The 22,190-nt window shown below is 43.7% G+C and overlaps 1 long non-coding RNA gene across 3 annotated transcripts in view; it reads right to left on the reverse strand.

The window, feature by feature from the left end:
- LOC106507707 (uncharacterized) overlaps window positions 1-22,190 on the reverse strand; it is a 54,367-nt gene that overhangs the window by 12,514 nt on the left and 19,663 nt on the right. Inside the window, exon 5 of one of the 3 annotated variants that reach the window (XR_014806612.1) lies at window positions 9,031-9,170. The exons of the other annotated variants lie outside the window; for them this stretch is intronic. This is a non-coding gene — a long non-coding RNA (uncharacterized LOC106507707). The remainder of the gene's footprint in view (window positions 1-9,030; window positions 9,171-22,190) is intronic. 3 annotated transcript variants of the gene reach the window in all.

Genomic DNA, 22,190 nt, shown 5'->3' on the forward strand with positions numbered 1-22,190 from the left:
GCCACCCCCTCAAAAGGGGGGCCAAGCAGGAACTGAAGAAATAGCGAGGGGAGGTGAGCAGGCAGCCAGGGCTTGAGGCAGCACTACGCAGGTTCTGGAGCCAGATGGAAAGAAAGAGCAGCCAGTGGTTTCCCATCTTTGGACTGGGTCTTCTACGTAGAGCAAATGGGGCTGGCACTTGGACGGATCCAGGGATGGCAGGACAATGGCAGCATCTGCCTTGATCAGTATGACTGAGAACTGAGCGCCCAGTGAGCTCAGACACAGACGAGGAGACAGCGGGGGATGAGCCGTCTGAAAGAGCCCACCTCGCCTTCCTCGTAGTCGAGCAACGAGGCTGCCGGGAGCCGGGCGACCAAGTGCAGGTCACGAGGACGACTTCACCTTTGTCTCTGCTGAGCTTCCCTATCGCTGGAGGGTCCGAGAAAATCGTTTACGTGTTGAGGGGCAGAGTGACACGCCGGGCACAAGGCAGACTTCCTCTGAGACGCTGCAAGAAAGAAACTTGTTTCCACACAGAACCGTCCCACTCGGCGGGGGAGTGAACTCAAGAAGGAACAGAAAGTCTGAATAAACCCGTAACACGTAGAAGGATGAAATCAGTTATCACATAAAACTTCCGAAAAATACCCAGATGGCTGAATTCCACCCAACATTTAAAAAAGAAGGAACACCCGACCATGCACGGTCAATTGGCTTGACCAGGAGGCGAAGGCAATTCCAGGAGGAAGGAACAGTCTTTTCAGCACGAGGGACGAGACGGGCACAGCCGGACAGCCGAAGGCAGAAGAAAGACACTGCACTCGTCCCAGACACTATTAACAGACGCCTAACGGGGATGCCTCCGCTCTGCCCTGCTGAGATCTGCGTTCACACTGTTGATAACATTCCTGCCTGTTTGGTTTTTTGCTGTTTTCACTTCGCAACAAACCAGGTCGCCTCCTCTTGCCAAAAAAAAAGATTATATTCAAATCAGAAATACAAAGTCCTGGAGTTCCCGTTGTGGCCCAGTGGAAACGAATCCGACTAGGAACCATGAGGTTGCGGGTTCCATCCCTGGCCTCGCTCCGTGGGTTAAGGATCCGGCATTGCCGTGAGCTGTGGTGTAGGTCGCAGATGCAGCTCAGATCCCGTGTGGCTGTGGCTGTGGTCTAGGCCGGCAGCTGCAGATCTGATTGGACCCCTAGCCTGGGAACCTCCATATGCCACAGGTGTGGCCCTAAACAAAAAAAAAAAAAAAAAAAAAAAAGAAACACTTTTTTCAGAGAGAGGACAAGATGGTGGAGGAGTAGGAAGACACGCTCGCCCTCTCCCACAAACACAACAAAAAAAGCACATCTGCAGAATAAATGACTCGCACAGAACAGCAACCAATCGCTGGCAGAGGAACCTAAACTCCAATAACGGTAAGAAATTCGTGACATTATTGGGCAGAACAGGAGAAAAGAGGAGAGTGAGAGAAGGCGAATCCGAGCGAGACGGGGGCTCCCGAAAGGGAACTGCGGAGGAGAAAGGGATCCCGCACCCTGGAAAGTCACCTACAGGGGGAAAGATCAAACGAACCGGAGGAATCTCCAGATGCAGAGAAGAGTGTAGCAGTAAGTTGGAGTACGGAAAAGCCGATCAAGAACCCAACGGACCATCTGAACTACGGGCAGAGTCACCAAAAATTGAGACGCCTGGGTGGGGGCTGGGCACCGAGACCTCGCCGCAGAAGGTTAGTCCGCGAGAGGGGGGCCGGGGGACGCCTGGGTGGGGGCTGAACACCGAGACCTCGCCTCCGAAGGTTAATCCCTGAGAAAGGGCCGGGGGACGCCTGGGGGTGGGGGGGGCTGGGCACCGAGACCTCGCCGCAGAAGGTTAGTCCCCGAGAAAGGGCCGGGGGGCGCCGCCTGGGTGGGGGCTGGGCACTGAGACCTCGGCTCCAGAGATTAGTCCCCGGGCTAGGGGGGCGGGGCAGAGCGGAAACTGCTTGGGAGGTCTAGAAACCAGTAGACGGGCAGAGACTGCCTGGGAGACTAGAAAACAAAGCTGTCGCAGAGGAAGGGAGCAATACTCCAGGAGTGGGGAAGGGGAAAGCCACATCAGAGGGAACCTGGGAGAAGAGCCTGGTCTGCGCCCGTGCTGGGGAGGGGAGAGAAGAAGGGGTGGGTCCCCATAGAATACCCCCCACGCCACAGCAAGCTTACAGGCCCGCTAGCTAGCTGAAAACTCTGCTTCCCAGTGCATCCCCTCCCCCCACCCCCGCCACGCCCTACGCTCTCACGGACCTGGGGCTGCCTGCCATCCAGGAGGGCTGGCCTCAACAATTGCCTGAAGCCTACCACCGCAGGGGCTGTCCCTGCACAGGCCTGCTTGCCCTTTGGAGGGGCTACACTTCTGCAGAGCAGCACCAAACAGCACCAGCCCCCGAGAAAAGGCCTGCAGCCTAGAAAAGCTAGAACAAGCTTAGCCAGGCTGTGAATAGATCGGCCTAATTCTCGGACGGTTTTTCTGAGTCGGGTTGCCCCGGGGAGGAGCCTCTTGGGTTTCCAACGGCCCTGCTACCCGCCCAAGCCCCCAGGGGATGCTCTAGTGAACCAGCTGCATAGGACTGCCAGCTCCAGGCAGGACCCCCTGCAGCCCAGAAAAGCTGCAACAAGCTCAGCCAGACTGTGAAGATCCGCCTACATTCTCAGGCTGTCCTTCTGAGTTGGGCTGCCCTAGGGAAGAGCCTCTCAGGTTCTCAGTGACCCAGATAGCTGCTCCAGCCCCCAGGGGGTGATGCACCCCTAAAAAGCAGCTGCCCAACACCGCCAACCCCCTGCAAGAACCCCACAGCCTAAAAACACAAGAGCAAGCTCTGCATGGCCAAGTGAAATCTGCTACCATCGCGGTGTGGACCTCTCAGTTCTGTCTGCCCTCAGGAAGTCCTCCTTTGCTTCAAAGAAACACTGCTAGCCCCATCAACACTCCAGAAAAGCCACACTGCCTCAAAAAAGATTGACCAACAACGCCAGCCCTCAGGAAATATTCCATGGCAGTGACAAGGCAAACACTGCCCGATAATGGAGAGTACAACTCCCTCAGGAGAAAGAAAACAACAAGCAAGATGAAGACACTGAGAAACCACCCCCAGTCAAACCAACAGGAGAACTCACCTAAAACAGTCAACAATGAAACAGATCTCGGCAGTCTGACAGACCTGGAGTTCAAAAGAGAAATAGTGAAAATACTGAAGGAACTAAGAGAAGATATGAACAGTAATGCAGATACCCTCAGAAAGGAACTAGAAAATATAAGGAAGAGCCAAGAAAAACTAGAACATTCATTTGCAGAGATGCAAACTGAACTAGGGGCAGTAAAAACCAGAATGAATAATGCAGAAGAACAAATCAGTGATATGGAAGATAGAAAAATGGAAATCACTCAATCCGGTCAACAGACAGAAAACCGAATCAAAAAACTGTAAAGCAATATAAGAGACCTATGGGATAATATAAAGTGGGCCAATCTACGCATAATAGGAATTCCAGAAGGAGTAGAAAAAGATAAGGGAATGGAAAATATATTTGAAGAAATTATTGCTGGAAACTTCCCAAATCTAAAGGATACTGGATTCAAGATACAAGAAGCACAGAGGGCCCCAAACAAACTGAACCCAAACAGACCCACACCAAGACACATCATAATAAAAATGGCAAAAGTTAGTGATAAAGAGAGGATCCTAAAGGCAGCAAGAGAAAAACAGAATGTTACCTACAAGGGAACCCCCATAAGAATATCAGCTGATTTCTCTACAGAAACACTACAGGCCAGGAAGGAATGGCAAGAGATATTTAAAGTGCTCAAAGGAAAAAATATGCAACCTAGAATACTCTATCCAGCAAGAATATCATTTAAAATAGAAGGGGAAATAAAAATTTTACCCAACAAACAAAAACTTAAAGAATACAGCAACACAAAACCCAGGTTAAAGGAAATATTGAAAGGGCTTCTCTAAACCAAAAAGAAAGGAAGGAAAGGGAAGAAAAAAGAAAAGAAAAAAAAAAAGAAGAAGAAGAAGAAGAGGAAGAACTAGGACTGAGGAAACTGCAATCAGAGAGAAGTCACTCAAATAAGCCAGCATACAGATTTAATCATGAACATGCTTCAAACAAAATAAAATTAAAAAGAAAAAAATAAAAAAGAGTCATCAAAACCATAAAATGTGGGCAAGGGATGTCAGGAGGTAAATAACCCTTTTTGTTTATATGTATGTCTCTCTTCCTAATTTTAATATAGTAATGAAGTGTTCGAACTTACAGGACCATCAGGCTAAAACACACAATTATGGGAAGGGGTTAGCATACTTAAAAAACAGGGCAATCACAAGCCAAAACCAAATACTGCATTTGCAAAAAATGAAAAAAAAAACCACTCAAGCAGATAATAACAGGAGACCATCCAACCAAAAAAAAAAAAAAAAAAAAATGGAGAACCATAGAATCAACTGGAACACGAGGTTCAAATGGCAATAAATAATCATCTATCAATTATCACCTTAAATGTCAATGGACTGAATGCCCCAATCAAAAGACACAGAGTGGCTGAGTGGATAAAAAGGCAAAAACCTTCAATATGCTGCCTACAAGAAACTCACCTTAGGACAAAAGATACATATAGATTGAAAGTGAAAGGGTGGGGAAAAATATTTCATGCCAATAGACATGACAGAAAAGCAGGAGTCGCAACGCTCATATCAGACAAAATAGACTTTAAAACAAAAGGCATAAAGAAAGACAAAGAAGGACACTATTTAATGATTAAGGGATCCATCCAAGGAGAGGATGTTACTATTGTCAACATATATGCCCCAAATACAGGAGCACCCAGATACACACAACAAATCTTAACAGACATAAAGGGAGATATTGATGAGAATACAATCATAGTAGGAGACCTAAATACCCCCCTCACATCAATGGACAGATCCTCTAGACAGAAAACCAATAAAGCAACAGAGATCCTAAAGGAAACAATAGAAACGTTAGACTTAATTGATATCTTCAGGACACTACATCCAAAAAAAGCAGAATACACATTCTTCTCAAATGCTCATGGAACATTCTCAAGAATCGACCACATATTGGGACACAAAGCGAATCTCAATAAATTTAGGAGCATAGAAATTATCTCAAGTATCTTCTCTGACCACAATGCCATGAAATTAGAAATCAACCATGGGAAAAGGAAAGAGAAAAAACCTACTACATGGAGACTCAACAACATGCTACTAAAAAACCAATGGGTCAATGAGGAAATCAAGAAGGAAATTAAAAACTACCTTGAAACAAATGATAATGAAGACACAACCTCTCAAAATCTATGGGATGCTGCGAAAGCAGTGCTCAGAGGGAAATTTATAGCAATCCAGGCCTTTCTCAAAAAAGAAGAAAGATCCCAAATTGACAACTTAACACTCCACCTAAACGAATTAGAAAAAGAAGAACAAAAAAGTCCTAAAGTCAGCAGAAGGAAGGAAATTATAAAGATCAAAGAAGAAATCAATAAAATAGAGACTCAAAAAACAATAGAGAAAATTAATAAAACCAAGAGCTGGTTCTTTGAAAAGGTAAACAAAATTGACAAACCCCTGGCCAGACTCACTAAAAAGAGGAGAGAAAGAACCCAAATAACCAAAATTAGAAATGAAAAAGGAAAAATCACAACGGATACAGCAGAAATACAAAAAACCATAAGAGAATACTATGAACAACTGTATGGCAACAAGTTTGACAATCTGGAAGAAATGGACAATTTCCTAGAATCTTACAGCCTGCCAAAACTGAATCAAGCAGAAACAGACCAACTGAACAGACCGATCCCTAGAAATGAAATTGAAGAGGTCATAAAATCACTCCCTACAAATAAAAGTCCAGGACCAGATGGCTTCACAGGTGAATTTTATCAAACATATAAAGAGGAATTGGTGCCCATCCTCCTTAAACTCTTTCAAAAGGTTGAAGAAGGAATACTCCCAAAGACATTCTATGAGGCCACCATCACCCTCATTCCAAAACCAGACAGAGGTACCACCAAAAAAGAAAACTATCGCCCAATATCATTGATGAATATAGATGCAAAAATTCTCAACAAAATCTTAGCCAACCGAAGCCAACAACATATCAAAAAAATTATACGCCATGACCAGGTTGGGTTCATCCCAGGTTCACAAGGATGGTTCAACATACGCAAATCAATCAGCATCATACACCACATTAACAAGAAAAAGGTCAAAAATCATATGATCATCTCAATAGACGCAGAAAAAGCATTTGACAAAGTTCAACATCCATTCATGATCAAGACCCTCGCCAAAGTGGGTATAGAGGGAACATTCCTGAATATAATCAAAGCCATTTATGATAAACCCACAGCAAATATAATCCTCAATGGGGAAAAACTGAAAGCCTTCTCACTCAAATCTGGAACAAGACAGGGATGCCCACTCTCACCACTGCTCTTCAACATAGTTTTGGAAGTCTTAGCCACAGCAATTAGACAAACAAAAGAAATAAAAGGCATCCGTATAGGAAGAGAAGAGATCAAACTGTCACTGTATGCAGATGATATGATACTATACCTAGAAAACCCTAAGGACTCAACCCCAAAACTCCTTGAACTGATTAATAAATTCAGTAAAGTGGCAGGATATAAGATTAACATTCAGAAGTCAGTTGCATTTCTGTATACCAGCAATGAAACATTAGAAAAGGAATACAAAAATACAATAGCTTTTAAAATTGCACCTCACAAAATCAAATACCTCGGAATACACCTGACCAAGGACGTAAAGGACCTATATGCCGAGAACTATAAAACTTTAATCAAAGAAACCAAAGAAGATGTAAAGAAATGGAAAGATATTCCATGTTCCTGGGTTGGGAAAATCAATATTGTAAAAATGGCCATACTACCCAAAGCAATCTACAGATTCAATGCAATCCCTATCAAATTACCCAGGACATTTTTCACAGAACTAGAACAAACAATCCAAACATTTATATGGAACCACAAAAGACCCAGAATCGCCAAAGCAATCCTGAGAAGCAAAAACCAAGCAGGAGGCATAACTCTCCCAGACTTCAAGAAATACTACAAAGCCACAGTCATCAAAACAGTGTGGTACTGGTATCAAAACAGACAGACAGACCAATGGAACAGAATAGAGAATCCGGAAATAAACCCTGACACCTATGGTCAATTAATCTTTGACAAGGGAGGCAGGAACATCAAATGGGAAAAGGAAAGTCTATTCAGCAAGCATTGCTGGGAAACCTGGACAGCTGCATGCAAAGCAATGAAACTAGAACACACCCTCACACCATGCACAAAAATAAACTCCAAATGGCTGAAAGACTTAAATATACGACAGGACACCATCAAACTCCTAGAAGAAAACATAGGCAAAACACTCTCTGACATCAACATCATGAATATTTTCTCAGGTCAGTCTCCCAAAGCAATAGAAATTAGAGCAAAAATAAACCCATGGGACCTCATCAAACTGAAAAGCTTTTGCACAGCAAAGGAAACCAAAAAGAAAACAAAAAGACAACTTACAGAATGGGAGAAAATAGTTTCAAATGATGCAACTGACAAGGGCTTAATCTCTAGAATATACAAGCAACTTATACAACTCAACAGCAAAAAAACCAATCAATCAATGGAAAAATGGGCAAAAGACCTGAATAGACATTTCTCCAAGGAAGATATACAGATGGCCAGCAAATACATGAAAAAATGCTCAACATCGCTGATTATAAGAGAAATGCAAATCAAAACTACCATGAGATACCACCTCACACCAGTCAGAATGGCCATCATTAATAAATCCACAAATAACAAGTGCTGGAGGGGCTGTGGAGAAAAGGGAACCCTCCTGCACTGCTGGTGGGAATGTAAACTGGTACAGCCACTATGGAGAACAGTTTGGAGATACCTTAGAAATCTATACATAGAACTTCCATATGACCCTGCAATCCCACTCTTGGGCATCTATCCGCGCAAAGCTCTACTTAAAAGAGACACATGCACCCGCATGTTCATTGCAGCCCTATTCACAATAGCCAGGACATGGAAACAATCCAAATGTCCATTGACAGATGATTGGATTCGGAAGATGTGGTATATATACATAATGGAATACTACTCAGCCATAAAAAAGGATGACATCATGCCATTTGCAGCAACATGGATGGAACTAGAGAATCTCATACTGAGTGAAATGAGCCAGAAAGACAAAGACAGATACCATATGATATCACTTATAACTGGAATCTAATATCCAGCACAAATGAACATCTCCTCAGAAGAGAAAATCATGGACTTGGAGAAGAGACTTGTGGTTGCCTGATGGGAGGGGGAGGGAGTGGGAGGGATCGGGAGCTTGGGCTTATCAGACACAACCTAGAATAGATATACAAGGAGATCCTGCTGAATAGCATTGAGAACTATGTCTAGATACTCATGTCGCAACAGAAGAAAGGGTGGGGGAAAAAACTGTAACTGCAATGTATACATCTAAGGATGACCTGACCCCCTTGCTGTACAGTGGGAAAATAAAAAAAAAAAAAAAAAAAAAGAAACAGAAAGTCTTGCTTAGAAGAAAGGAAAATGAAGCGCTGTGGCTTTTGTAGAGGCACAGCACTCTGTTCAGCTGAGGAACACGTCAGTCCTGCAAACTGCTTCCACTGTCTGTCTCCTGGAAGCCGAGGGAGTGGTACGATGTGGCTATCTCCCTCCCTCAGAACTACACCAAACCACAAGGTTGGAAAACAGGAAGCTGGACATTTTAAAGGATTGCCATTGGGCTTTATAAATGCTTGAGCTCTAGAACAACAACTGGTGTATCATGAGTGGGCAGATCACCCCAAGAGTTTAAGCTCCTGAGTCCACAGGGCTTTGAGCTCAGTCAAGCAAGGCAGAGAGGCTCCCAAGAGGCACAAGAGGGAAAACGCAAAGATACCCAAGGGCAGATCCCGACTCCCGGAGGGAAGCGATGCTCACCCAGGGAGAGCAGGTTCCTGCAGGTCTCCAGCATCACGTCCCTGTACAAGGCCCTCTGGGCAGGGTCCAGGCAGGCCCACTCCTCTGGAGAGAACTCGATGGCCACGTCCCCCAAGGTCACATCCTCCAAGGTCAACTGCCTGAAGTGAATGTGTATTTCGCAAAGGAGAGTTCTTTCTCACACACAAAATGAGGAGAGAGGTAAGTTGAAGTGTGTGTTGCGACAGATCCATGTAAAATCATCCACATAGATCCCTTTTAGTTTTAATTTCTTATGCCTTTTCATAAAACATGTTATCCTCCAAATCGGGGTGTAATTTTCATGTTTCTGGACAAACATAAAACTGAAAATCAAGTTATTTATACAGAAGCGTTAGAAATTATGTTCTGGGGACTAAGTGAGTGATACTCAGTATCTAGATGAGCTACACTATCAGTGGTGTCTTCAGAGACGACAAAGCTCAACATGGCTTTACAGAGCCGTCAGAACCTCTGGCTGTGATGATCACAGCAACAACAGTGCAGGAAGTGTCTGAATGCTTCCTATGTGCTAATAAGCATTCGTCTAAATGTTTTACATTCATTAGTTTACTAATAAATCTCAGGGTTAATAAAGTTATTAGTGTTATACATACGTTTAACAAGTTGAGATTTAAAAATGCAGTACAGTAGTAGATGTTTCAAAAAATTCTTGGATAATTAAAAATCTGGACAAAAAGGAAACTGGGGGAAAAAATGTTCCTAAGCAAGACTATTTCCGTAAACACCATGATCAGCAGGAAACACCTGATGCATTTCCCCTGAAATGACAGTGGAGAAAGGGGCGAGGGGGTCGCTGTTCAGAGCTCTTACCCTTCACCACACAGCGTGTCTGCGCAGGGACCAGGACAAGAGGTCGAAGGGAGGAAAAAATTAGAGTGAGAGACAGAGTGTGTCAAGGAGCTGGAAGGATTAAAATCACTAACCCAAGGACGTCTCCTAGGCTAGAAGGAAGGAAGAGGGAAAGATACTGCACGCTAAAGGGCAGGGACGGCTACAGAGCACTAGACAAAACAGGCGCCAGATGAAAACTGGCCCAAGAGACAGAGGGCAGTATGTAATGATAAAAGGACCAATTTACCAGGAAGCTGTAAAAATTATAAACGCACACACACACACACCTAACATTAGAGCTGCCAAATACATGAATCGAACATCGCCAGAAATGAGAGAAATAGCAGCACCGTAATAGCACGAGACATCAGCGCTCCGGCTGTCCTTATGGATGGAGACAAAAACAGCAATAAGGAAAGCGAGGATCTGGAAACCACGACCGAACCTACCAGACATGTGCCGCACACTCCACCCAACAAGAGCAGAAAGCATCCTTCTCAAGTCCATGCGAAGCATCTTCCATCACAGACCAGGTGTTCGGCCACAAGCCAAACAGTAACAAATTTAAGAGGACTGAAAGAAAAATATCTTCTCTAACCACAGTAAAATGAACCTTGAAACAAGGGAAAACGATTATCCATTAAATATGGAATTTAATTCATTCTTCGACAATCAAGGGGATAAAGAAGAAATCACAGTTCACGACATGGCTCAGCAGCTTAACGACCTGATTCTGTCTCTCCGACAGTGCAGGTTTGATCCCTGGCCTGGAGCAGTGGGCTAAGGATCCAGTGCTGCCATGGCTGTGTCACAGGCCACAGCTAAATCTGCAATTCGACCCCTGGCCGGAGCACTTCCATATGCGACAGGGATGACCATAAAAAAAAAAAAAAAATCCAGATGAAAATAGAACATACCAAAATTTATAGGAAGAGCAACACGAAGAGGAAAGTCTTCCCTCCTAAGTGCATACAATAAAAAAAAAAATTTCACATCAGAAATCTAATTTCACACCTCAAGGAAGTAGAAAAAGAACATCTATCTCGTCACTTATGATGGAGCATGATAATGTGAGAAAAAGAATGTGCATATGTATGTGTGACTGGGTCACCTCGCTGTACAGGTGCCTTATCTCAATTGAGGCAAGAAAAAGCAGTAGACAAAATTAAATCTTTCAAGATAAAAATACCAACCATTAAAAAAAAAAAAACCACTTACAGTACAGGAGAAATTAGTTTCAAACGATGACAAGGGCTTAATCTTGCCACTGTAAACCAGCTATAATGGAAAAAAAATCGAAACCCCGATTTTGCAGAAGAAAAGTTAAATAAGGTAGATGAAATCAAAGACAAATAAAAGGAGAAAAATAATATAACAACAAAGAACTGTGGTTTTTTGAAAAGAGTAACATACTCTGTACAGCAGAAATTGGCACAATATTGTAAATCAGCGATGATTTTAAAAATGCAAAAATGGAGGACCCATTGTGGCTCAGTGGAAATGAACCCAGCCAGTATCTATTACAAGGGAGCACTATGAATAATTTTATGCTAACGAATTACATAACCTAGAAAATACAACCTACAAAGACCTAACCATAAAGAAATTTCAAAATGTGAAAAGAATCATAGCTAAAGAGATTCAAGCAGTAACCCAAAAATTCCATAGAAGAAAAAGTCAGGCCAAGAAGGCATCACTGCAGAATTCTTCTAAACATTTACAGAATAATTAACAATAATCCTGCTAAAACTCTTCCAGAGAGTCAAAGAAGGAACAAGTGCATACTCAGGTTATGAAACCAGCCTGATTCTGACAGCAAACCCAGAAGGAGTCACAGAAGAAACACCAAATATCAGTATCCCTGATGCATACTGATGCAAAAATCCTTAACAAAATACCACCAAACCAAATTAAGGAGCAAAGTAAAATGATTTTACATCATTGCCAAGTGGAATTTGTTCCTGTAAGGCAGGAATGATTCAACATTTTAAAAAAAAATCAGTGAATGGGAGGTCTCTCATGACACAGTGGGTTAAGAAACTGGCATTGTCACTACAGTGGCTTGGGCCACTGCTGTAGTGCTGGTTCAATCCCTGGGCCGGAAACTTCTGCATGTTTTGGGTGTGGCCAAAAGAAAAAAAGGAATTCCTTTGTAAGCCAAAAAAATTTTTTTAAAAATTTTAATTCATTGAATATAATTTGCTACACTAGCAGAATAAAAGAAAAATAATACATGGTTATCTCAATTGAGGCAAGAAAAAGCATTAGACAAAATTGAACCTTTCAAGATGACAATACTAACCATTAAAAAAAAAAAGACAACTCACAGAATAGGAGAAATTAGTTCCAAACGATGCAAATGCCAAGGGCTTAATCTCTAAAATATGCAAACACCTTGTACAACTCACCAGCAAAAAAGCCAACAACCCAATTGAAAAATGGGCAAAAGACCTGAATAGACAGTTATCCAAAGAGGCTATACAGATGGCCAACAAGCACATGAAAAAATGCTCAGCATCATCGATTATTGGAGAAATGCAAATCACAACTACTATGAGGTACCACCTCCCACTAGTCAGAATGGCCATCATTAATAAGTCCATGAATAACAAATGCTGGAGAGGCTGTGGAGAAAAGCAAACCCTTCTACAACTCTTGGTGCGAATGTAAGCTGGTACAACCACTATGGAAAACAGTGTGGAGGTACCTTAGAAAACTAAATACAGAACTACCACATGACCCAGCAATCCCACTCTTGGGCATATATCCGGATAAAACTCTCCTTGATAAAGACATATACAGCCACATGTTCACTGCAGCACTATTCACAATAGCTAAGACATGGAAACAACCCAAATGTCCATTGACAGATGAATAGATTAAAAAGATGTGGTATATATACACAATGGAATACTACTCAGCCATAAAAAAGGGATGACATAATGCCATTTGCAGCAACATGGATGGAACCAGAGACTCTCATACTAAGAAAGAGAAAGACAAATACCATATGACATCCCTTATATCTGGAATCTAATACACGGCACAAAGGAACCTTTCCACAGACAAGAAAATCATGGCCATGGAGAACAGACTTGTGGTTGCCAAGGGGGAGGGAGCAGGATGAACTGGGAATTTGGGATTAATAGATGCAAACTATTGCCTTTGGAAAAGATAAGCAGTGAGATCCTGCTGTATAGCACTGGCGACTATATCTAGTCACTTATGGTGGAGCCTGATAATGTGAGAAGAAGAATGTGTGTGTGTGACTGGGTCACCTTGCTATACAGGAGAAAATTGACAGAACACTGTAAATCAGGTATGATGGAAAAAATAAAAATCATTTTAAAAAAAGATAAAAATACTCAATAAAGGAGGGACAGTCAGCTATCTAAACAAAGTAACGGTCACGTATCAAGAACACAGCTACCATCATGCTCAGTGGTGAAAGACCAAAATGTTTTTCTCTGCAGTCAGGAAGGAGACAAGGATGCACACTCCCTGCACCGTGGCATAAACAAAGTAGTGAAAGACCCAGCCAGAACAAGTCTAACAAAAGAAGAAAGAGAAGTTGTGCAAATTGGAACTGAAGTAGTCAGAAGTATAAGGATTCCAAAAGAAAATGGCTAAGACTAAAAACAATTTTAGAAAAGGCACGGAATATAAAATCAGGACACAAAAATCAGTTTCTGGAAAGAAAATTACGACAGTAATTCTTTTTACTATGTCATGAAAGAGGTTGAAATACTTAGGAATACACTAGCCGTGAAAGTGAAAGACTTGTATACTGAAAACTACTAAATATTTATAAAAGATACGAATAAGTAGACATGATGTGCTTAGATTCGAAGACTCAGTGTTCCTAACGTGTCCTGCTGACCAGTGCTCCATAGATTCAATGGGATCCCTATCAAATGCCCAGTGTCAATTTTTGCACCAATGGGAAAAAACATGCTCAAAATAACATGGAATCTCAAGAAACTGCAAATAGCCAAAACACTCTTGAAAAAGAATAAACTTGAGAGGCCTTGGTTTTTTTGATATCGAAACATAAAGCAAGAATAATAAGTAGGTGTGGAGCACAGATAAATAAACCAATGGAACAAAACAGAATGCTCAAAAATAAAACCTGACATGTATGCCAAATAAATTTCAACAAGAGTGCCAAGACTACACAACAGGAAATGGGCAGTCTCTTCCACAAACGGTGCTGGAAAACTGGATCTCTACATGGAAATGAATGAAGCTGGAATGTTACCTGCATGAAATGTAAGAACTTCTGTGTTAAAAGATACAATCCATGGAGTTCCCGTTGTGGTTCAGCAGTAAGGAGCCCAACTAGCATCCATGAGGATGCGAGTCTGATCCCGGGCCTCACTCAGTGGGTCAAGGATCCAGCATGGCTACAAGCTGTGGTGTAGGTCGCAGATGTGACTTGGATCTGGTGGGGCTGTGGCTGTGACAAAGGCTGGCAGCTGCAGCTCCGATTCGACCCCTAGCCTGGGAACTTCAGATGCTGCAGGTGCAGCCCTAAAAAGCAAAAAACAAAAAGAATTATACACACACATAATCCACAAAGTGCAAAGGCAACCTCTGAGGAATAGACGTGATGAAAATGTTTTAAAGAATCTCCAGGTGTCACAGATTTAGGCTGATTTCATAGTTTAAATCCATGATGAAATAAAATACCTTCTATCAATGACATCTGTTTCTAAACTTTCCACTCCATTCCCAGTCATTATGATTTCGAGTGAGTGACACACTCATTTAGCTTTAAATGTGTTCTAAAAAGTGAGAACTGACTCTGTCTCAGGTGAGAGTATGGCTGTCTTCTTCAAGATACTGATTTAGTTTCCTGTGGCTAATATATTCAGAAACGGAACTGCTACATCCATGCCTGTTTTAATTTTTAAGGAACCTCCATTCTGTTTTCTAGAAAGCTGTATGATTTACATTCTAACCAACACTGCACAAGAGAATCCTTTTTTTGAATTGTGCCTCAAGTCTCTGTGCACGTGTGCATGCTTAGGACACCACAGCGGAATAACCACACTGGGAGTTCCCGTTGTGGCACAGTGGTTAACGAATCTGACGAGGAACCATGAGGTTGCGGGTTCGATCCCTGGACTCACTCAGTGGGTTAAGGATCCCATGTTGCTGTGGCGTAGGCCGGCGGCTACAGCTCTGATTAGACCCCTAGCCTGGGAACCTCCATATGCCACGGGAGCGGCCCCAGAAAAGGCAAAAAGACAAAAAGATCCAAAAAAAAAAAAAAAAATTTAAAAATTTAAAAAAAGAATAACCATAGTGGATATTGACAACAAGAAAGAAGCAGGTTGAAAAAACAAACAAACGAACAAACAAACCCAATGGAACCTAATCAAACTTTGGGAAACCATAAAAAAAAAAAAAAAAAAGACAACGTACGGAATGGGAGAAAATAGATGCAAGTGATGCAACCGACAAGGGCTAAATCCCCAAAATAAACAAACAACTCAAAAGCAAAAATAAAATCCAATTGAAAAATGAGCAAAAGGAGTTCCCGTTGTGGCGCAGTGGTTAACGAATCCGACTAGGAACCATGAGGTTGCGGGTTCGGTCCCTGCCCTTGCTCAGTGGGTTAACGATCCGGCGTTGCCGTGAGCTGTGGTGTAGGTTGCAGACGCGGCTCAGATCCTGTGTTGCTGTGGCTCTGGCGTAGGCTGGTGGCTACAGCTCCGATTTGACCCCTAGCCTGGGAACCTCCACATGCCGCAGGAGCGGCCCAAGAAATGGCAAAAAGACAAAAAAAATTAAAAAAAAAAAAAAAGCAGAATAAATCGAAATAAGGCAGGAATCAATATAACTAAGAAGAGAAATTAATGAGAATTCAAACATGTAATAGGATCGACAAAGTCAAAAGTCCATTCCCTAAAAGTCAAGAAAAAAGAGGAAAAAAAAATATAAAAAAAAAAATAAGAAAAATGAGCAAAAGACCTAAATAGATATTTCTCCAAAAAGGACATAACAAATGGCCAATAGGCACATGAAAATGCTCAACATCACTGATTATTAGAGAAATGCAAATCAAAACTACTATGAGGTACCACCTCACCCTAGTCAGAATGGCCATCATTAATAAGTCTATGAATAACAAATGCTGGAGAAAAGGGAACCCTCCTACACTGCTGGTGGGAATATAAATTGGTACAACCACTATGGACAACAATATGGATATTCCTCAGAAAACTAAATATAGAACTACCATTTGATCCACCTATCCCACTCCTGGGCATATATCCGGACAAAATTTTCATTAAAAAGATACATGCACCCCTATATTCATTGCAGCTCTATTCACAACCTAAATGTCCACCAACGGATGAATGGATTAAGAAGACGGATGTGGTTCGTACCACACAGCCATAAAAAAGAACAAGATAATGCCATTTGCAGCAACATGGATGGAACTAGAGATTCACACACTAAGCGAGGCAAGTCAAAAGGAGAAAGACAAATACCATATGATATTACTTAACATGTGGACTCTAAAATATGGCACAAATGAACCTATCTAACAGAAACAGACTCCAACATGGAGAAGAGACTTGTGGTTGCCAAGGGGGAGGAGGAGAGAGTGGGATGGATGGGGAGTTTGTAGTGAGAAGATGCAAACTATTACATTTAGAATGGATAAGCAGGCAGGTCCTGCTGTACAGCACAGGGAACTCTATCCAATCACTTCTGACAGATCATGACAGAAGATATTATGAGAAAGAATGTATGTATTTAACTTCATCACTCTGCTGTACAGCAGAAATTTACAGAACACTGTAAATCAACAGTAGTAAGAAATAGGGAAAAAAAGAAAGTAAAGGAAGTAGCAAGTTCATTTTCCTCAAATAAGCCTTTCAGGGCCACACGGGCAGCATATGGAAGTTCCTAGTTTAGGGGTCAGATTGGAGCTGCAGCTTTGGGCCTATGCCAGAGCCACGGCAACGCCACATTCTGAGCCATGTCTGCGACCTACACCCAGCTCACGGCAATGCCAGATCCTTCACCCACTGAGCGGGGCCAGGGATCAAACCCGCGTCCTCATGGATACTAGTCAGGTTCCGTTACCACTGAGCCATATCGGGAACTCCTGGGACAATCTTTATTCACACCACAGACTCGTATGGCCTATTAAGCTACCCACACACCCATCCCAGGCAGGGCCTCCCCAGTAAAATCCTTCTCTCCGAAACCCAGGACCAACCACTTCCCGTGTGGACACAGACAAACTTACAAACTCTCATGGGGCCCAAACCAAGACACCCCGTGATGATTCCACCATCCTGCCAGGCAATCCCACAAAATACTCCCAGCCTTCATAACGCATGTGTGAGGGACACACATGAAGACATCCAAGGACCCACTGGGCCAAAGATACCGTATTTTGACTCAGCGACGCCAGTGAAAGCACTCTCACCTCCAGTAACTACATGAAACAAGTTTCCCATGATGCTCCGACTTCCAACCCTCCAACATCGCTCTTGTATCTTACAAAATGTACTGAAACTTCCTGTGCTGCAATGCAAAATGCCTTAAACTGCCAAAGGAAACCCACAAAATGACCTCTGGTATTTTCCCAATACTCAGGACTCTTGCTCTCCCCAACAACCCAGCAGGAGTTCCCATCATGGCTCAGCTGTGACGAACCTGACTAGTATCCATGAGGACGTAGGTTTAATACCTGGACTTGCTCAGTGGGTTAAGGATCCAGCGTTGCCGTGAGCTGTGGTGTAGGTTGCAGATGCGGCTCAGATCCTGCATTGCTGTGGCTCTGGCATAGGCTAGTAGTTGCAGCTCTGATTCAACCCCTGACCTGGGAACTTCCATATGCTGTGGGTGTGGCCCTAAAAAAAAAATGATGAAACCACCCAATATAAGTCACTAGGTTGTTGGAGTTCCCATTATGGCACAGCAGAAACGAATCCGACTGGGAACCATGAGGTTGTGGGTTGGATCCCTGGCCTCACTCAGTGGGTTAAGGATCTGGCATTGCCGTGAGCTGTGGTGTGGCCCGGATCTGGCACTGCTGTGGCTATAGCATAGGCCAGCAGCTGTAGCTCCAATTAGACCATAGCCTGGGAACCTCCATATGCTGCGGGTACAGCCCTAAAAAGCAAAAAAAGTCACTAGGTTGGACTGTCCAGGTGGTGCACTGGGTTAAGGATCTGGTGACACTGCTGTGTTGAGGGTTTGATCCCTGGCCTAGGACCTTCCGCGTGCTGCAAGTGTGGCCAAAAAGGTTTAGAAAAAAAAAGAAGTCACTGAGGGTTGGATGCTGGGGAACATCCTCTAGATCCACCCCCAACTCCTGGACCACGGCACCCATCCTCCCGCACCCAGAGCACCCCGTGGGCTCAGCGCAGGATGTGGTTCTAACAACAGCATGGAAAAACACTTCTCTCTGCCTGACGCCGATGCCTTCATTCCTGCAAAGGTGAGATCATGAGCTACTAATTAAACACTTGCGTGCAAATCAGGGAACCTGAGCTGAGACGCTACCACCCCAAAGCCCACTTGCAGATGCTCCAGCCAGAACTGAGACATCACTTACCAACAGTTCCACACAGCCCTTGATCCCCCACCTACACCCGGGCCAGGTGCACGCATCACTCACGGGGATCACCCCGAGGCCCACGCCTGCTGCCGTTTCCCTCCTGCAGGCCCCTCAAGGCTCCTGTTCACCTTCCTCACTCGTCAGCCTCTCCTTGCATGCATGAGTGAACAGGGACCTCCGGGCACAGGCAGCAAAACAGGAATTCATACGCGTTGCCACCTCAAGGACAGCAGACATTGAGTCTGAAGAAAAGACATGTTCACTGTTGTAAAAAAAGTTCTATCCAGAATGTTTGGCAAGGTGTTTCCACGGACAGATGTTTTCAGATCTCTTGGGTGGATGTGTAAAAGTGGAGTCTGGGTGTAATGTGATGTATAAGAAGTGTGCATTTGGTCCTTCAGCTGAGTAAGGCACTGCTTCCATGCATACCCGCCCTATTCGGCACAGCCGGTTGCATGGCTTTGCCTTGATGCCAGGAGGCGGAGAAATTAGGGGAACACATGACTATGCATGAGAGGGTGTAAATTAAAAGAAAAGTCATTAGATGGGAAGGATCTCCATTATACAAAAAGAACAAAGTGGAAACTATTATGGAGGAGTTCCTGTTGTGGTTCAGTGGAAACGAACCTGAATAGTATCCCTGAGGACGCAGGTTTGATCCCTGGCCTCGCTGAGTGGGTTAAAGGATCCAGCGTTGCCATGAGCTGTGCTGTAGGTCGAAGACACAGCTTGAATCTGGCGTTGCGGTGGCTGTGGTGTAGGCTGGCAGCTGTAGCTCCGATTCGACCCCTAGCCTGGGAACTTCCATAAGCCAGGGGTTGTGCCCCTAAAAAGCAAAAAAAAAAGGGGGGGGGAGAAACAGCATTTAACAAAATTTAGCAACGATTTAGAACATAAATATCAGAAAACTAGAAAGTCAGGGAACCTCACCTCATTGAACTAATGATTGCTCAATAAATTGAGCACCAGCCAAAAACTTACAGCAAACGTCACACTTAATGGTGAAACTAGATGCTTTTCCCCAGAGGTTAGGAACAAGGACAAGAAGCCCACTCTCACCACTGCCATTCGACATGACTTTAGAAGTTCCAGCCAGTAATATGAGGGGAAAAGAGTATATAAAAGCCATAAAGAGAGGAAAGGACGAGAGTACGGTTGCGGTAGGCTCAATAAGGCACCCTCCCCCCAAAACGTCCAAGACCTCACACCTGGACCATGTTGAGTATGACTGTGCAAATGGGATCCACTTAAAATCAGGACGTGGGAGATTATCTTGGGTGATCTGGTCAGTGTGATAAAATCCCGAAGGTCCTTATAAGAACAGGTGCAGGTGGAGTTAGTCGGGTAGAAGCTGGGGATGTGATGGAGGCGCAAGGCCAGAGGGGAAGCAACTTTGAGATGCTCCCTTGCACCTTTGTAGGTGGAGGAAGGCAACAATGAGGCAAAAGATGTAAACAACCTGGAGAAGCCGGGCAAGGCAAGGCAAGGCAGGTATTCTGACCTGGACTATGCAGAAGGAGCGCAGGGCTGCGAATCCAGTCTATAAATCTGGCCTCCGGAACACCAAGAGAACAGAGTCAGTGGGCTGGTCCACTCAGTTGCTGGTCATGTGTCACAACACCCATAGGAACGTGAATGAAATGCACCAAGGCAAAAAGAAGCTACAGGAAATTCTGGTAAAATGGATTTGGTGTCAGGACACCAGAACAAGACACACATTTCTATTGCAATGTTATATACCAACGGTGTGCAAATGGAAATGGAAATTTAAAATGTGATACCGGGTGGGACGGCTCAAAAAATTAAAAGCAGAAAGAAAACAGTGTAAATATAACAGAACATGGACTTTTTTTGCGAAAACTCCAGACTAGTAAGGAAAAGAAATCAAAGGTGGCCTTTCATTTAGGTCACCTCGGAGGAACATACGACGGTCCCTGTGACTGGGAGACAAAACATAGAAATGACATCGGAACACCCGACACTGACATGCAGGGTAGATGCCTTTCTAACCCAGATTTCGTAGATACAAACAGCAGTACTCGAAAATTAATCCAGAAATAGTCAAAAATTCTTCGTGAAAATGAGAAGACAATGTCTCTTTTCTCAAATGCTGCATATCTGAGGTACTTAGTGGAGGGAATACTGCTATACAGTCAGAAAACAGGGATGGTCTGTTAACTATGGGAAGAGGAATCTTCCTCATGAATTTAAAGGCGATTTTTCCACACCACAGCAGTGACAATGGCTGGATCCTTTAACCGCGAGGCTACCAGGGAACTCCCAAGGAGCTGTTTAGAAGGTAATGCCATCGAAGTCTGTCCGTGGGGATTGACAATGGGGGGGCAGGTGCTTCAGCAGCTTCCCCCTAACAAGTAGATTATGTGAGATTTTCCCATGTGGGTTGGAGGCTCATAGAAATATTCTAAAATATTAGAATATTAGTATTAAAATAGGACAGTGTGTGAGTGATTTCATGACATGATAATAAACCATCTACTAAAAATCATTTAATTCTGTAGGTAAAAGTTTAAAGGGATGTAAATTATATCTCAAAAAATATTTATAAATGAATATATATATATATTTGCTTTTTAGGGCCGCACCCACAGCATATGGAAGTTCCCAGGGAAGGGGTCAAATCGAAGCTACAGCTGTTGGCCTATTAGCCCACACCACAGCCAAAGCCATGGCTATCTGAGCTGCATCTGTGACCTACACCACAGCTCACGGTCATGCTCGATCCCCAAGCCACTGAGTGAGGCCAGGCATGGAACCTGCAGCCTCATTTCAATTCAGTGTTACGCTAGACTTACCATAGGTCTATATCAATTATATATATGTATGTATGTATATATTTTCAAAGACTTATGGTGCAATTTTATGCCTTCTCTTTTTTTTTTTTTTTTTTTTTTTTAGCGCTGCACCCACAGCACATGGAGGTTCCCAGGCTAGGGGTCTAATTGGAGCTACACCTGCCGGCCTACACACACATGGCTCCGAGACGCATCTGCGATCTACACCACAGCTCATGGCAATGCCAGATCCTTAACTCACTGAGAGAGGCCAAGGTTTGAACCCGCAACCCCATGGTTCCTATTCGGATTGTTTCCCCTATGCCACGACAGGAACTCCCCTTCTGACTCTTGTAGCTCAGCAGGTTAAGAAACCAAATAATATTGGGAGGGAGTTCCCATTGTGGCACAGCAGAAACAAATCCAACTAGGAACCATGAGGTTGCGGGTTTGATCCCTGGCCTTGCTCAGTGGGTTGAGGATCTGGCATTGCCGTGAGCTGTGATGTAGGTCACAGACGCGGCTCGAATCTGGCGTCGCTGTGGCTCTGGCGTAGGCTGGCAGCAACAGCTCCGATTAGACCCCTGGCCTGGGAACCTCCATATGCCGCAGGTGTGGCCCTAAAAGGACAAAAAGACAAAAAAAAAAAGAAAAAAAAAAAAAAAGAAACCAACTAGTATCCATGAGGATGTGGGTTCAATCCCTGGCCTTGCTAAATGGATTAAGGATCTGATGCTGCCACCAGCTGCAGCATTGTTGCAGATGCAGCTCGGATCCAGTGTTGTTGTGACATAGGCTGGTAGCTGCAACTCCAGTTCAACCCCCAGACCAGTTGACAGGATTACGATGATGGAGTAGAAGGACTGGCGCTCACCTTCTCTCATTTAAGCAACAAAATTACAACCAGC

This window comes from Sus scrofa, chromosome 6 (genome assembly GCF_054392235.1).
Source record: "Sus scrofa isolate SSC_HxYL_T2T_F1_AM1 chromosome 6, Sscrofa_HxYL_maternal_Yorkshire_Landrace_v2.0, whole genome shotgun sequence".
Lineage (NCBI taxonomy): Eukaryota > Metazoa > Chordata > Mammalia > Artiodactyla > Suidae > Sus > Sus scrofa.